This window comes from Dama dama, chromosome 11 (assembly GCF_033118175.1).
Source record: "Dama dama isolate Ldn47 chromosome 11, ASM3311817v1, whole genome shotgun sequence".
Taxonomy (NCBI): Eukaryota; Metazoa; Chordata; class Mammalia; order Artiodactyla; family Cervidae; genus Dama; species Dama dama.
Genome location: NC_083691.1, coordinates 12,296,108 through 12,311,419, shown reverse-complemented (window position 1 = coordinate 12,311,419; position 15,312 = coordinate 12,296,108). Strand labels below are relative to the sequence as shown.

The 15,312-nt window shown below is 37.2% G+C and overlaps 1 protein-coding gene across 5 annotated transcripts in view; it reads right to left on the bottom strand.

Annotated features, from left to right (window-relative positions):
• The window catches only part of STRBP (spermatid perinuclear RNA binding protein), a 136,741-nt gene that overhangs the window by 119,683 nt on the left and 1,746 nt on the right, over positions 1–15,312 (bottom strand). The window contains exon 1 of one of the 5 annotated variants that reach the window (XM_061154697.1): positions 13,086–13,140. The exons of the other annotated variants lie outside the window; for them this stretch is intronic. The gene's annotated coding sequence lies outside the window, so the exon portion shown is untranslated. Of the gene's footprint in view, positions 1–13,085; positions 13,141–15,312 lie in introns of those variants that run through there. 5 annotated transcript variants of the gene reach the window in all.

Genomic DNA, 15,312 nt, shown 5'->3' with positions numbered 1-15,312 from the left:
CCCAGGGATGGAACCCACGTTTAGTAGTACCTTAACACAAAGTGTTATCTATAAAAAGCACTTAAATAGTCAATGACCAAGTCACTGCACTTCAAAATTAGCCCAGTTTTTATTTCAAGGAATATATTAAGATAGTTTCTGAGAATGAGACTTACACAACAATCCACTGCATTTTAATTTCCAGATTACCCATTATTAAGTTGCAGTCTGCTTATCTGGTCACTACCTTTACTTTAACAATTTGTCTAACTCCACAGTTTCTCTAACTGTGATCCAGGGACCTCTGGAGGTCTTCAAGACACTTTCAAGGGTCTAAAAGGCCAAAAGTATTTGTACAGAAGTACTAAGGCATTACATGCCATTTTAACTCTCATCTCAACTCACAAGTGTAGAGTTTTCCAGAGGCTACAAAAATGTATGGAGATACTATAAAATGAAATATATCATGTTCGCAAGTTCAACATAATTTAGCAAACCAACATTTTCCAAATGACCAACGTACGTGTTACAAAATCACGTATCAATAAAGATCCATTCAAAATGCAACAGATCAACAAATTTTAATGTGACAAATATAAAAAGGTTTCAAAATCCATTAAGACACTACTATTTGTCAAGTTCTAGTATAGTACTAAAGAAGAATACCCAAAATTATCAGAAAAGGCTATTAAAATACACCTCCCTTCTTTCAAATTCAAATCTGTGTGAAGCCAAATTCAACTAGAACAACATACCACAACAGACTACATGCAGAAGCACCTATCAGAATGCAGCTCTCTTCTATTAAGCTATACATTAATAAGACTTGCAAAAAAAAAAAAAAAAAAGACTTGCAAAAATGTAAAGCAATGCTACTCTTACTATTTTGTGTTTTGGAAAATAGTTATTTTTCAATAAAAATACATCACTTACAGGAAGTGGGGAAATGGGTAGATGTTGGTCAAAGGGTACAAAGTGGTAGTTATGTAGGATGAATAAGTCAATTAATCTAATGTCAAGCATGATGGCTATAGTTAATAATACTGTACTGGATACTAGAAATTTGCTGAGACAGCAGATTTCAGGTGATTGCACCACCAAAAAAAAAGGTAACTACACCAAAGATGGATATAGTAATTAGCTCAACTATGATAATCATTTCACTAGGTATATGTTTATCAAAATATCATGCTGGGTACCTTAAATATATGCAATTTTTATTTTTTTAAAAAGTCACCAAGTAACATATGGAGTATGAGAGAGAGAAAATTTATAACTGCATAGAAATAATTCTAGAAGAATACATGCTAAACTCTTGACCACAGGCATTGGAGTGTGTATATGACAGGAATGAAATAATTTCATTTTTTATTTTGATTCTATATTACTTTAATTTGCATGTATTACTTTTGTAACTTGAAACAAAAAATTTAAAACCTAAAACTTAAAACATTTACACATATATAATTTAACATTTATTTTAAATGAATAATTATATACATTTTATCATATATAATTTCTAATAATATAAATTTCAACAGAGAAAACTCTCATCAACAAGAGATTCTTGGGGTCCTCAATAATTCTTAAGTATATAAAGGAATCTTGAATTCAGAAGTCTGAGAATTGCTAGCCTAACTAAACGTAGATGGATTCTGGTGTTCCCCATTCTATCCCCATTCTCCTTGGGAAATGCCCAACGCTTCCCAGGAAGGAGCAACGTCATCACAGTACAAGGCGTTTTGCTCTCATCTGCAGTAAGCAGTCCTCTTACGATAACTACTAGATTTTCCAGTGAAAGGATTTGGCAAAAACATTAACCATTCTCAGTGATTCCCATTTCATAAAGAATAATCACTTAACCATATGACCTGTTTCAAGTAATCAAGAAAAACAGTCCAACATAACACAGCCCTTGAGTCCACAGCCTATGCAGGCACTGTGCCTTACTTACATTACCTCATAGTCCTCACAGCCCCACGAAGTCTAACAGGGCAGGGGAGAGATTCAGATGCTCTTGACAAAGGTCATACTGTTAATAAATGGTGGAATCAGGAAGCAAAATCAGGACTGAGTGATTTCAAAGTCCAGGGCTCTATCCACTCTACCAGGTTAGCCCTCAGCACTAGACTGGAAATCAGACCTGTCACTTGCTCTCTGTGTCCTGAAGCAACTCACAACTTCTCTCAGCCAGTTTTCTCATCTACAAGATAAGTTAGTTGATCTCCAAAGTCTCCTCCACACACTAATACTCTTGGATTATAATTCATTACAACTTCAAGCCTATAGTTTATACAGTAAAAAGCCTTTTGTACGCTTTTCTGAACACAAGAGAAGTGAAACAAGTAATGGGGAAGTAATGAGTAAAATTAATAGACTAGGATATGGATTTTCATACTTTAGTATTAACAGTCATCATAAAATATACTATAAACGCTAAGTAGGCACTTGGTACTTCTTTCACTCCAGGCAACCAGTACTTTCTTGTTTGACATAAGCTTGGGCATTCAGCCAGCAGACATCTCTGAAGGTGGTAAGAACCTGTTAGCATGCAACACATGAACACCTCACCGAAGGACAGCTATGAGGAGCAAATGCCTCCTCATTAGCTTGTACAGGGAGCACCTTCTAATCTGTGAGGTAAATTATACAATAATCAATGGAGATATTTGCCAAGCATTTCTGAGAAAAGGAGGGCAACCTGCAGGAAGTAGTGAAAACTGACACATGGCACTTCAAAACAAAACACAGAACCCAAGAAGGAATGTACTGATTTCAGAACTGGGCACTTTACTATGAGGCTGTGCTGTGTTTGCATTGCACTGATATTTGTCTAGGCTACCAAAATTTAGACTTCTTTCTACAACAACTACAATCTGAACATAGTTTAATGCGTGCCAGACACTGTGCTGAGCCCTTTAGAGACATCACTCTTTAATCCTACTTGGTAGAGTTATGAGGTATTATATTAAGGTGAGAGAATGTCTTAGAGCTAGTAAGTGGCAGAGAAAGGATTTGAAATCCGACCAACTCCAAAGCCTGTACTCTTTATGATGTGTTTTTACTGGTTCCAGAGTGAAAAAACTCATCCTGGTCAAAGGAGAAAAAATGATGTGTAATATCCGAGCCAAGTTATTATATAAGGGCATTTTAAAATTTTTAAATAAGAAGTTTTTAAGAGCATGGAATCCATTTATGTAAGTACCTACTGTTTAGATATTAGCAAAAGTCACAGGGTCACTGTGGAAAATCTATACTTCTTTGGATAACTATCAATACACTTAAACTCGGGACATTTGAGATGGCTGCTATTGTTTCAGCTTATATTCTTATGTTCACATAACAAAAAAAAAAAAAAAAATTATTTTGTCCAAAATAGCCAGGAAGCTATCTTTTACATTCTTTTCACTCAAAACCCAGCAGATCAAAGCGAATTACTCCAGTGCCTACTACTCAGGAGAAAAGAAATCACGTCATCCAAACCACAGTAAAAAGCGACAAGCTTTATGAGGTGACTTACTAGCCCCTTTGAGGGGAATAACTGAAAACTGGCCTAGTAAAGTTCTTTCAAATTTTAAAAAAAGATATAATTAGGGTTTTTTTTAACAGGGGTAAAAGTGTAATTATAAAATCCTTCAACACACACAATTTGAGTTACTCTTTGGAAGTGAGCCACCGCTTTTTAAAAGTATCTAAAATGGAAAAGTCAATGAAGTTCCAATACTGTTATGACTAGTCATTACTCAAGCAAATCAATTTACAATTTTAAAAAGAAAGTAGCAATTTACAAAAAAATAAATGAGAAGGCAAAAAAGAAATACAGAATTTCTAAGAACACACCTCAGAAGCTACACTGCAATCTCTTCTAATTGTATATATATGTCTATTAAAGGGTTCCAAAGGTTATTCCCTATTTTGCTTTTCCCATATGGAATACAGGTATCAATTGGTCAGGAGAAAGTGGTTATTACTACAGACACTACCAAAACCAGTGAACTCAACTACTCCCCTCCTCTTATACACCTTCCTGCTAAAATAGTCCTGGCCCACCCCCAAATAAGACGATCCCTTCCATTTGTTGCTGTTAGCCAACTTCTGGAACCAAAACGGATTCAAAAAACAAGTTCACAATTTACCAAGTAAGTAATGCCAGAGTTACTGAACACAGCCTTAGTTTTCTCATCTGAAACAGAGCAATCTTTCTGAAAGGCTAGTGTAAAGATTAGAGGTAATATGTATAAAGCATGTCGGCTATTAGTGTTGTTAATCATAACGTGACTGACACTTTCTTTGTAATGCTGTTGTTGTTGTAAATACAATAGGTCCGCTACTAAATAATATAAAAAAAGTTTTCTCTTTCTGGCAAATCAGAGATGGGTGACCTCTAATACAAACCTGCTATTGCTGACCTGGTCAAAGTAAAGATTTTTAATTGTTTAAAAATTTTTATTTCAATCACTTAAATTTTTTTCAAACTGCTTAATGGGTCAGGGATTTCACTTTGGAATGACAGAAATGTTTTGAACTACTTGGGGTGAATGGTTGCTCAACATGTGAATAAACTATATGCCACCAAATTGTTCGTTTTAAAATGATTAACCTAAAAGATGGTAACGATAACCCTATATGCAAAACAGAAAAAGAGACACAGAAGTACAGAACAGACTTTTGAACTCTGTGGGAGAAGGTGAGGGTGGGATGTTTCGAAAGAACAGCATGTATATTATCTATAGTGAAACAGATCACCAGCCCAGGTGGGATGCATGAGACAAGTGCTCAGGCCTGGTGCACTGGGAAGACCCAGAGGAATCGGGTGGAGAGGGAGGTGGGAGGGGGGATCGGGATGGGGAATACGTGTAACTCCATGGCTGATTCACATCAATGTATGACAAAACCCACTGAAATGCTGTGAAGTAATTAGCCTCCAACTAATAAAAAATTAAAAGAAAATAAAAAAACAAAAAATAAAATAAAACGATTAACCTAAAAACAATAATTGTCAAAGGAGACAAGGGAAAAAAACCCTAATTGTTCTTATTGAACATCATTAGATGCCAGCAATGTGACAAGTTAAACTAAGTTTATTCCAAGTTTTCTGGTCTACATTTCTAACACAGCAGCTTGACACGGTGGAAGGAGTCCACACCCGGAGATCAAGAAACCTATTTCTCATCCTAACTCTGCTACCAGTGAGGTGTGTGATTTTGAACAAGGGCCTTAACCACATCTGTCAAAGAACAAAGCAAGACTAAAAAGATTCTTACAGGTTCCTCATAAGATTATTTTACACTCTATATTCTTGTCAAACAAGTGAAAATTGCCTAAGGTTAAAAAAATTATAATATATGCTACATCTGCTAAATTAACTACCATGTATAAATATAAGCACCTCCTCTGGACTGAAAAATGTAAGTTATCCTGAACAGGAAAACTTTCTCATTTCAGGGTAATTGACTCCTATAGACTCCTATTCACTGGAAAGTAAGAACCGACTCTGTAAGAACAATGCCCCCCCCCCCAAAAAATAAAACAATGCCAAAACCATATTCACTGACATTATGATCTAAGCATAAAGGAGAGATGACTAATGTGGTAAACTCAAGGTCAGCATTCCAAACCAAGCTGGTGAAGTTGCAAGTTCTTAACCAACAAACTCAACGATGCCTTTTTATTCAACTATTTAAAAATGCACCAAGTATAAAATTATAAATATCATACATCATTAGACAGTCTATAAATAAAAACTGTATACCTTAATCAACATTATTTTGCAAATAATTCTTTTTTCCTATAAATAACCTTGGGGTTAAAAACTCCTCCTACTACAAGGCTCATGAAAATGATATAAATCTAAAAAGACCTTATTCTTGTTCTTCAATTTGCCTGGAATAGAAGCTAAATCCTCTTGTTATCTTCTGGTATTTTGTTAAGTGTAGGTTGTTAAAGAATTGTTTTGGAAACTAACACCTTAACTACCATTAATTAACATAGAAGGCTAGTCTTCCTCTTCTACGCCTCTAAGTCCTAAGGGGAAAGAAAAGGAGAGGTACGGCCTCATCTGCAAACCTTTTCACTCAAACTAATCTCAACCAAGTGATGAAGGGAACTCTGTTTTCACTGCTAAGATATCCACAGCCAATGAATCAGCAGTAGAGGGCCATTCAAAGGGTAACAGTTAAGTTGCTTCAAGCTGCTAAAGTGCTTTACAACTAAGAGAAGCTTGTCTAACAAACTTCGTGAAACAAGTGGAGCCACTCACAAATCAAAAGAAAAGTTTGGATGACTTAAGTTTCCCAAGTCAATTATCAAGATTCAGACCTCAGAAACAGTTTCCGCAACTGAATCACTTCTCTGTCATTAATTGTATCTATCAAAATGAAGGCACAAAGCCACAGATACACATCCTTTCTAAAGATTCCTGATTTTCTATCAGAACAATAATCACCTACAATGTCACCACCACACTTGCAAACTGAATATCAAAACTAAAGTAAAAGTGTCCCCTGATCCCATCTCTCCTGGGTTCCCGACTTCTCTTCAGGGCCCCCCAGCCTGACCTGTCAACTACACTTGAAACCTTGTAGGCTTGGGGCTCAGTCCTCACATCCAGCTACCAAGTTTCGTCAGTTTCAAGGCATCCTTTTTATACCCATCTGCACTACCTTTATCACATTTTTCCTCAAACTGTTATAATGGCATCGTTAATCACTATATGTGTTCCGGCCCCTCTTTTCACATAAAATTGTCAAATTCATAAAGAAAGCTTTAATAATGTCATCCCTCCACTCTTGCTCAAATCAAAACCTTTCACTGAAGCCTCACTGTCGACAATAAAGTTTGAATTCCTCATTCTTACACTCAAGACCTTTATCGGTGACTCCAATATTCCACTCCAAACTTACACTCCATCAATTCCTTTCATATTCCCCTATCTTTAACTAATTGAACCACTTTGTTTTTTTCCATAGAAATCATTCTTATTTTGCCAGTGCAGTCCCCTCCATATGGAATTCTCTCCCTCTTTATCTCATAATCTAATCCCCATTTTTACCTGTGACTCAGCACAGGAACCACATACCACATCTTCTCTGAAGTCTTTCCCTTATTCCCCTTAGCAGAAATAATTTCTTGCTCTTTTAAATTCCTCAGCCCTTTTATCTCTTAAGTACTTACTTTAAAAAATTTATAGATATCTCAAAATCATACCATCACCTCCCCTCATAGACTAAATTTTTGAAGGCCAGGGTCAATGTTTTATCTTTGTATCCCCCAATGCAACTAGTACATAACAAGGACTCAAAATTATAATGAATAAATAATAAAGCCTATTAGCAGTCTCAAGAAAAGATATTCATGAAGAAAACAGGAAATACATCATAAAAACTTAAAGGTACACAGCATCCATGGGAAAACCCAAAATCCCAACTATAGCATCCTTTACCAAGTGACAGACTATAACTAATAAAAGAATAGTTCACTGAACAAATACTCAAGTGCCTACTTAGTGCTGGGCACTATTCTAGACGCTTTAGAATCTACAGAACACAAAGACAACATTAATCCTTGCTTTTATGGAGCTTATATACACTAATGAAGGGGGAAAGGCAATGAACAAAATAAGCAAGCAAAATATACCATAAGTTAAACAGTTTAAGTGGTGTGGAGAAAAAGAAGGTGGGAAAGGGAGGGCAGGGAGGGCCAGAAACAGATGAACTGCCACTTCAACAGAGTGCTAAGAGAAGATCTCTGGTTTCCTAGGTGGCACAGTGGTAAAGAATCTGCCTGCCAATACAGGAGACTCAAGAGACAATCCCTGAGTCAGGAAGATCCCCTGGAGTAGAAAATGGCAACCCACTCCAGTATTCTTGCCTGGAAAATTCCATGGACAGAGGAGGCTGGCGGGCTATAGCCTGGGCGTTGCAAAGAGTCGAACACACACACGTACACACACACACTAAGGCCTCACTGGAAAGGGGAGATAGGCACAAAGACCTGAAAAAGATGGAGCCACCCATATATCTGAGAAACAGCATTCTAAGCAGGGCAAATAGCAAATACAAAGGACAGGAGACAGGAATGTGCATCTCCCGTGAGAGGAACAAGAAAGCGACTGTGGCAAGAATGGACTAAGCAAAAGAAAAGTTCAAATGTCCGAAAGGAAAGATGGGTTCCAATCACTTACTGCATTATTAGAACCTGACCTTTTACTCTGAGAAAAGATACGGAATCCCTGAGGGTTCTGACCAGGAGGAGACAAAAATGACTTAGCTTCTTAAAAGAATCATTCTTGCTAGAGTACTGCAAACAGAGGGCAAGAGTAAAAAGGGCCGCTGTAGTAATTCAGAGGAGGTGATGCAGACTTAAACCAGTAGGGTTGATGAAAACTGCTCAGAGTCTGGATATACTTTGAAGAAAGGACTGGCAAGATTTCCTGGTGGGTCAGATGTGTGTGAGAGGAAGAGAGGCAAGGATGACTCCAAGTTATGGCCTGAGAAACTGGAAAGATAGAGGAAGCTGCTATTTACTAAAATAAAATGTGGAAGACCACGAAAGAGGCAGAGGAAATAGGGAATTTGGTTAAGACAAGTTCAGTATGAGATGCCAACGAAATATCTAAGTGGAAGTGTCAAAGTACGCAGTAACCTGGAGTTTCAGATAAAAATTTGGAACTTATTGGCACATATACCATATTTAAAGCCATGAGGTTGAAAGAGCTCACCAAGAGAATGAGAATAAAGAGCAGAGATCCCATAGGACAGTCCAATATTAAGACGTAGGAGTGATAAGAAAGAACCAACAAAGGAGACAGAGAAGAAGCCAAGGAGGCAGGAGGAAAACCAGTAGAGTGTGGTGTCCTAGAAACCAGAGCATACAGCATTTCAAGGAAGGAGGCATCGACTGCACCCAGTGCTGCTAATAGGTCAAGTAAGAATTAAACGTGGTGGTTGTGACAACAGCAGGGATGGAGTTGAAAGTTTCACTGTAGTAGGTTCAGGAGAGGACAGGAAAACTGAAGATGAGCAGAAACAACCTTTTCAAGAAGCCGAAAAATAGAGTTGTAGTTAGAAGAGACAGTGTGGTCAAGAAAAGGTCATTTTAGAAAATAATAAATGAAATAGTAGTGTATATATGCTGACTGGAATGAGCCAGTAGACAGGAGAATAATGTTGCTACAGGAAGGAAGGAAGAATGGATATGATTTCAACTGTTACAGAATTTCACCAGAAGAGACAGATAGCTCAATGAAGAGAAATTTTACTAGGCTAGTGGGCAGTGATTCCAGAGTACCGTTACCCCTTGTGATACTTGAGAAGGGAGGAGGACACCCCTTAATTCTAATTCACATGCCATAGGAGGCTCAGAAGAGAGGTTGGGCCATTTACTGAGAATCTTCATGTTAAGCATTTTGTATGTTATTTCATTTAAGTTCAAAATAACTTCATAAAGTATTATCTTTATGTTACAGATAAGGAACCAGAAGCTCAGAGAGAGCTAGTAATTTGATTAACACACAAAGCTGGTGAGTGATAGAGCTGTTTCAAATTCAGCTCCTTCTGAGTATTAGATAAGGAATTATTGTTAATTTAGAGGGTTAAAATAGTTTGTGAGGTTCTCTTTAAGGTTCTGATCTGTTAGAAATACACACTGGAGTATTTATGAACAAAATTATATGATGCCTAAGATTTGCTGTAAAATACTCTAGCAAAACCAATGACAAATAGTGACTGTGAATGAGGGATGGATGAAACAAGAGCAGCATCTTGCTGCTAATTGTTGAAGTTAGCTGATGGGTATATGGACATTCACTGTACTGTTCCTTTTTATGTACCTCTGAAAATGCCATGATAAAAAATAAAAATCCAGGACCTCCAAGTCAAACTGCTCATTACTTCAAAGCCTGTCCTTAATTTCTGCTCAATCCTCCCTTCAAAAAAAAATGTCGGAGACTTCCCTGGTGGTCTAGTGGTTAAGACTTCACCTTCCAGTGCAGGGGCTGTGGGTTCGAGCCCTAGTGGGGGAGCTAACATCCCCCACCTTTACATGCATTGAGGCCAAAAAACCAAAAAAAAATGCCATATGCTTCAGAGCTTACAATTTTCTTATCTTCTTTAATCCTCACTATAACTCTGTAAATTAGGGGTTTTATTCCAATTTTATACATGAGAAAAGAGATCTACGACTAGTAAACAGCAGGAGCAGATCTCTGGGCCAAGTCTTTCTGTGTCAAACACATTCTTCTACTACGCAATACAGCAACCAAGCTTGCACAGGGTCATCTCTGTGCCCACCTGTAAGAAGAGTCCACCCAAGTCTAGCCTTTTCCTTCAGATTCCCTGCCACTGCATCATCCTAGGACCCTGTGCTTCCTAAGAAGGACAAGCATTACTCCAAGTAGACCTTAAAAAGACCCTAAAAGAGGCAGGTTTCAAATCTGCCCAGCCATCAACCTTCCTTGCAAAATGTGGGGACTCTCAGGAATTTGATGCACAGCTTCACAGAGCGTTCTGAAAGTCTCTCTCTGCTCTGGGGTCAACTCTTGGTTCCTCCATTTCTTTAAATGTAACACTCTGCTGTTCACTTACACAGCTACCACAGGGACCAAAGTCCAGGTATGTGAACCCTGAACTCTAAAAATAAACGGCACTACTAAACAATAATGCTGACCAATTTCAAAAGCCTATTTTGTATAATTCCACATTTACCCCAAAGTTGGCTTATCAGAAAGTATCATGGTTAATACTCATTTTTAAGATACTATCTTTTAAAAAGCCTCATCACTAGTATGTGTATCTGTTCTTCCACGCAAACCTTGGCATTATAAGCTTATTTACAGCTTACATCAAAAACAACCAAAAATACACATACCTACGGTGCCAAATGCTTATTCTCTCCAGCTGCTAACCTACATTACCAAAACTACAATACCTTTCCCCTCCAGTTCAATAGCTTTGCTAACTAAACCTGAGCTGTCCAGGGTTAAGAGCTACCCAGTATCCCATGATTCCATTAGGTTAAAATGTAGATTGCCTAAGCTCTACAGAAGTCTGATCACCGCATAATTAGATGCAATGTTTGAGATTTACCTGGAATTACAAACATCTTAAGAATGAACTGCCTTCATCTTAACTTTCAGAAACAAAACACTTCATCAGGTCAACACTACCCAGCTGTCTTAAAATATACTGATTTTCAGGTAGGCTGACTGAACATAGGTAAACACAGTTACAGACTCCATTCCCATGTTTAGGGCCAGTCTATCTAGGGAAGGATCTGTTCTTTACTGAGCCCTACTAAGAAATCTCAGGTCTGGCACAAAACATGCCTTTAAGCCTAAAGTCAAGACATGTTTGCTGACTTAAACGGACAAAACAGGTAAGCAACACAAAAAATAAATAAAAATCTAGATAGTCTTTAGGACAATTACTTTCTGCTTTATGTCCATAGTATTAACTATTAAATTCAATTTATAAACAAAATGCTGATCTAACCAACTGGATATTGTGTTTCCCAGCACCTGGAAAACTGCAAAGAACAGGAAAATGTGCAGGTGCAGTAAGAAACTCCATCTTATCCATGACCCAGAAATGCCTTAGAATTTATCACACAACCTGCTACAGAATTCTCACTTTTCAAATGGAAATGAACCATGAAGTCACACAATGCAAAGCTGTGATTTTATTACTGATATAATCAACTGTTCCCTTTCGAGTTGTGCTAAAGTTAACTAAAGAAAGCAGACGTTCTACATAGTGTTAGTTATATCAGAAGTTAAGAGAATTTGAATACCAAATAACTAAAATTTAAAGCTGCTTCATTCACTCTGCAACACACATATTGTTGAGATAGATACCATAATTCTCAAAAATAATACACTTATAAGGCAGAAAACCAATACAACACTGTAAAGCAACTTTCCTCCAATTAAAAATAAACTTTAAAAAAAATGATACACTTAAAGGACCCTCAAGACAAGAAATAAAAGGCACGAAAGTGACAAATCAGGTCCTTTGGTCACCTTATTATTTAATGCATGACCTAAAAGTTAAAGAATTGCAAATCTTTCAGGCTCAAACCATTTAAGTATAGTCAGCTCACGGTTAATCTGGTCTCAGCATTTTATCCTTTCTATTTTAACTGACATATAAATTTAACATACATCTCTCAATAAACAGTTTTCTAAAATTAGACTGAATTATGAAGCCTCTCATAATTACCTGTCAGAAACAGTTTTTCTACAGCTGAATAAATTTTTAAAAACAAGCAATTTTCCAATAAAAGGATCCATGCAAAACAAATGAAAACAGAAGAGCAGTAAGATGGGTAATGGTGTCCAAAATGTTATAAAAGGTAGTAAACTACTAAGAATAAATCAGCTAGCATAAAAAGACTATTGTCAGGGCTTCACATATTACCAAGCTCAAGCAAATTAATGCCTAATAAAGCAACTTACTATTTACATTTTTGCAATGCCAATCAGGACCAAAATCTGGAGGCTTTTTACAACTAATAAACCAAATAAAACATTTAAAAAGCATTTAAAAATTATTCCCCCACAAACAGAGCATAACCTGTCAATGGGCTTAGTAATGTCAAATAGATACAGTAATTATTTGCTAATTAAAACTTGAAAAAGGAAAAAGTATGCAATAAATCTGAAAAAAGAGGCTTAATGCCACTAGAAGCAATAGCTCCATTTTTCTGTTCGAGTCACTCAGAATTAATCAACTTTCTACAAAAAAACCATAGGGAAATGTATTACATGTGTTATTTCTGATTTAGAAATTGAATTCTCTGAGACATAAAAAACATTCTGTCTCTGGAAATTCATACTTAGAACTCAGAATGTTTCTCACAAGTTTCTGCTCAGACTCAAGAATTCAAATCAACACCAATACTTAGCTGCACAAATGAGCCAGGAAAATTCAGTAGACAGTAGAGCAAAGAACAAACAAACTTCAATTTGTAGATATCTCTAATATTCACAGAAGTTTCATCTCTATCCAAGTTTCTCACTACAAATTAGCCCACCTAATGCCAAATTATTATTTGACCAGGCTAAAACGAAATAAAGAGTCAAAGAAATAACAGCTATTACCCCTACTTACATAGTGCTAACCTTCCTGAAAGGTTTAAACTTGTTTTATATAAACCATCTCAATTCTCCTGGGAGGTAGATAAAGAGTCAGGTTTCTGGAGGAGAAACAAGCACAAAGGGATTAAGTATCTTGTCCAGCAAGTCACCAGTGAAAATAAAACCAGACCCAACTATTTAGCCTACGAAGTCTAAACAACCTGCTTGCCTTGGTTCATAAACTTAGGATAATATTTTAAAGTGCCTACAAATTATCCCAAACCTTAGAACTTCACGGAACAATACATAGAAACGGAACACTAAACCAGAATTGAATATTTTGAACAAGAAAGAACTGCTTGCTCCAAATCAATTAAATGAACCAACACAATGGACTTAAAAAATACAAAAAGAAAACAACAGTCAAATGGGAAAGAATTTTCAAAGGTCACTCTATTCATCTTATATTCTTACTGCACAAATTCTCTGCCAGGAAGCCAAAGGGGTCAAACATGTTCGTTATAATTACATTAAATACATGTATCAAATATCAAAACACTGCTAAGAGTTTCAATAAAAGGCGTTTATATTTTTAAAAACTTTGCCCTCCAAAACCAAAATCTTATAGCAATGCCTTTAGAGCATTATTTTGCTGCCTTCATGATACACTTCAAATTTGGATTTTAAAAATGATTGGTTTCCAGTTTATTTTTAAAATATTTATACTTACAGATAGAGATTACTTAAAATGTGGTGTTCTGTTCAGCCTCATTATGTTTAGGCAAGATTCCCACTTCCACTCAAACTTATTTGAACTCACAATGGCTGCATTATTCAAACTAACAATTTAGATACTTCCTAAATGGACAAAAGAAGAAAACTAATCAACCCAGAAAGCTTCCCAAGGTACCAAAGAGGACCTTTCATGTGAGATCATACTAGGTACCACACGAAGCCCACAAAGCAATAATTGAAGTTGCATCTGCAACATGATGAAATAATTTTTTTTTTTTTGCAAAATCTGACAAGACTGAACCTTCAACTGTCAAAAAGGAAATTGCTTTCCAAGATTCTAGAAAACACTGCTTACTGAGGCAGTCTCAAAGCAGTTTCCTTAATCCTTCCAAATCCCAAAGAATCTAACACAAGCCACAGAACACTGAACAAGACCTGCTGAAAAGTCTGTGTTCAAACACCTAAAGGTTATTTCATATGTCCACATAACTCCCAAAGTCTTTCCTCAATAAAGCTAACACCACACTCCCCAACTCAAATTAAAATAACAAAATCCAAAAGCCTCTATTAATAAATTTTACTCTATTTGGGAAACAACCGAGGGTCTGTTATCTCCACCTTGAAAGAGTCATAAAGCTCCATTCCTGCCACTTTTAGAAGCTGGATGTATTTAATACATTACCTCTGTCAGCCTCTAGTAATGGGGTGAGATATTACATCACTCAAATGCCTGAAAACTGCCCTATTACCCAGAAAGCACCAAGGTATCTGATACACCGCACCAAGGTATCCTTTTCTCCCTCTGATAGACAGCCCTCAAACACGCTGGGCCCTGCTCTCTTGCAGAATCTTCACAAAGAAGCCTGCCCTGAACCTGCTGCAGTCCTGCTCCTATTCACGCCAGGTGCGCTCCTCTTGACCCTGTATGGCTCCTCTATTTGCCCATTCATCAGGTCAATGCGCTAGAATGATATTCCACCCACAGCTCCTCCAACTTGGGAGTCTGTACTCAGCTCTCCCTTATCCCATTCCCATTCACTGGGTTCTGGAACTAAAATCAAGGCTTCCTGATCTCTCTGATCCTAGAAGCATGAACTTTCATACGTGGTAAAGGGCTTAATGTCCTCCATTTTCCATTAACATCATTCCAGGATCCACACACACACCGTCACACACTCTCCAGTTGCTCTAAGGCAACAATTTAATCCTCTCCCTTTAGGTTTTTTTATCCCCAAATTCTACACTCTGCCCTTCCATATACTTTCACTGACCCAAAACATGGTGGCTCCTTTAGTCTCTCAAGACCCAAAGTTTTCCAGTCTTTCCTCACACTTCAGCACCCACTGCTTCCACACTCTTTCAAGCAGTTTTCCTAATTCTCTCCAGCCTGAATAGTCATTTCCTGCTCTAAACCTGGGCATCCTACTTCCCCCACCCCCACCCCAAACCCAAAATACAACCTACCCCTTTCTAGTCACAGACATGTCTACACACATACCCCCCTTACCCTTTCCTTACCCCACTAC